Consider the following 3114-nt stretch of genomic DNA (forward strand, 5'->3'; position numbering starts at 1 on the left):
TACAAAATGTACTCCTTCTTCCGACACCTCTTGAAAATCTATTTTCTCCTAAGAACTGATAGTTCAAATACCCGACAATTGGATCCAGTGATAATAAATGTTATGTCTAAAATGACTTAACTAAAACAATTCCCAAGTGCTATTAGCAGAGATCCTGTAGAAGTGTAATGTGGCACTTTCAATGCTATCTTCTGGAAGAACAGTTATGTCTCCAAAGCACAGGAGTTCAATCAGGGGCCATTTTATTTTATTTTATTTATTTTTTTTTTCAGGGGCCATTTTAAATAGGCAGATTATCAATGGCTAATGTACTTAATGAGAGGTCAATAAGTCAAGATATTCAGTGATTAAGTGGCCTACATACACCTGACAGTTTTTCTTTCTGTAAGATGTTTAAAATTTCTTACAGAGTTTTCCAAATATCAAACATAAGAGAAAGCTTACTTTTAAAGTCTCTTAGGTATTTTCAATGGTTTCTGAGTTATCTGTAGGAAGCTCTGACTTAGTTGTATAGAGTTTGATATATGTGTCTACCATTAAATCCAGATCATGTTTTATATCAAAATTTATGTTAAGCAAAGCCAAGTTACTTGACCTTTGGTCTGTCAAAGTGTTCCTCAGGTATGCTTTGAGATGCTTTCGCCCATTTTCATAGCGTTCATTCTCAACCTTCATCACAGGAAGAATACATAGGACTTTGAGCAATGCATAAACATTAGGAAAAAACTTGATGTCTGGTAGATGTAGGGCTTCATAAATGGTGGATGGAAGCTCTATATCTTTCCCTCTGTGTTTCCACTTGATTCTCCAGCAATGCAGCTCAGCTGAGAGTGTGTCAGGATTGGGCAGGTCACTTCTGTACATGTCAGCATGGTGCTCCTCCGATGTATTAAATTTGAGCTGTCCCATGACAGAGGGTACAAGAGATAAGCATTTAAGAGCTTTGAGGTGCTGTTCTGAGAATATATCTTTCAGTTCCTGAATAATGTGTTCCACTGTTGGAACACTTAGAGTTTCTTTATAGTAACTTTCAGAGGTGAGCTGAGATTCCAGGTTACTACCTTGCTGCGCTCTGCGGAATTTGCCAGGGAGTTTCATCTGAATATCTAGTTTAGTTGCCAAATTTGTGGCTTCTTCGAACCAAAATTCATGATAAACTTCAATATTTTCCATCACTTCATTTAGAGAATGCAGCACTGCAGTCAAGCTACTGGCTGCAAAGAAGACATCAGAGGTTTGCCGCTGGAGATTTTTCCCAAAGGCTCTTGTAAAAGATAGAACATTCTTAAGAACAACAATGGTAACAATGAAATCAAAATCTGTTACTGCACTACAGAGTACAAAAGCTCGACCAGCTATACAGTTATTCCATCTAATATTTGTATCACTATTTATACCATCTAAACATAGAACAAGTGCTTGTAGGAGATCCACTAAAATTTCAAAAGCATCATGCCTGCCTGTCCACTGAGAATGGCAGATTTCCTTCAGTTCTTTACCCTTTTCCTCATTATTCTGAAAGAGGACAGAAATTACATTGTCAAGCTCCAAAAGCAGTTGTGGAGATCGATGGAAGAACGAACAAACTTCCTCAATTGTTCCTAATGCAACAGATACTCCCACAACAGGCACTGATTTTGCCAACCACATGTTTAAGGCACAGGAAGAACAAAGTGTGTAGACAGCTTGGGGATATTTCTCTAAAAGTCTAGAAGCAACAATTTTCATTTTGGAAGAAAATCCACTAGATACAATGTAAGCCTGACCACGACAATATTCCATATTTAACCCCCCACTTCTCAGTTATTGTAGTGTGAAATTTCACAGCCAAAATTTCCGCATCGGCTTCGTAAGGCAAGAAGCCCAAAAATTCCTCTCTCAGGTTATGAGATTCATCAACAAACCTCACCAACACAGGCAAGTGTTCTTCCCCTGCTATGTCCACTACATCATCAGTGATGATGGAAAAGAAGTGAGAGTCTCTCACTTCTCTGAGGGTTTCCTCCCGGATGCAGCTCTCACAGATTTCTAGCATCTGTTTCTGTTGTGTTTTTGAGCAGAACAATGTGTTAACTGCTGTTGTCTCAAAACGCTTTCTTAGAACCTCTTCACCAGAATTTATCCGGCACTCCAGCAGTGCTTGAAAGTTATCAGGAGTAAAGAGACCCTCTGGGATTTCATCAGTTTCATGCCCATCCAGAGGTATGTTTTGTTTTCCCATAAGAATCAAAATTTCAAATAAAGATTTTAGGTATTCTTTGTTTTCTTTCTCTTCGAGAGTCAAAGGTAAAATGTCTTCATCCTGTTCTTCACCCCCTTCTTCGGCACTGGGGTTCTGAGCATTGCTGTTGTTTATTTCTTTATGTTTGGGTTCCTGTTCAGAAGTTTCATCAATTTTTTTCTGTTTCAGTGTCCGGATTTCATCTTCACTCAATTCTTTTATTCGTTTCCTGTGTCTACTATGTGGATTGTTCAAATGACTGGTAAGATCAAATATTGTTGGTATTGCATTATCACGAAGAACTGTCCTATAAGGACTCTCCCAATGACTTCACAAGTATCTGCTTCAATTAATTTTGAGAAATAAAATAACCCAATCATTCTTTAGTTTTCTGATGCCTCTGCAAAATGTATAGTTCTACAGATCATAGAGGTCTCAAAGTGTTTGGCACATAATCGATAATGTTTATTTAGTTGATCAGGTGTTTTATCTTCTAAATCTGCTCTCCTACAATTCTCCACCCATTTCTGGCATCTGGCCGGATCCCGCGGGAACCTGAAGAAGGCCAGGTCCGACTGCGTGCTCTTCCTCGTGCAGTTGGGGGCAGCGCATAAGTTCGGCATCGTCGCCCACCCGCCGGCCGGCCCAGCCCTCCCCTCCCCGCCTCCTCAGGGCAGCCCGCCCGCCCGTCGGGGCCGGGGAGGGGAGCCAGGCCGGCCGGCCAGCTCGGCCAGGCCGGCGCGCCCACGATAGAGTAGTTTCATAACAAATACTCCTAATTTCTTTTCCTATCTTTGTCATGGGAAATATACTGTCATATATTTTAATTTTCATATGCTCTAAACCCATATTACATTGCTACTATTTTTGCTTTAGACAATAAATTATTGTAT

General features: G+C 40.0%; 1 pseudogene; it reads right to left on the reverse strand.

Annotated features, from left to right (window-relative positions):
* Positions 1-424: 424 nt before the first annotated feature.
* LOC121479967 lies at positions 425-2897 on the reverse strand (annotated as a pseudogene).
* Positions 2898-3114: the final 217 nt, after the last annotated feature.

The sequence above is a fragment of the Vulpes lagopus genome, chromosome 21 (genome assembly GCF_018345385.1).
Source record: "Vulpes lagopus strain Blue_001 chromosome 21, ASM1834538v1, whole genome shotgun sequence".
In the NCBI taxonomy this organism is placed as follows: domain Eukaryota; kingdom Metazoa; phylum Chordata; class Mammalia; order Carnivora; family Canidae; genus Vulpes; species Vulpes lagopus.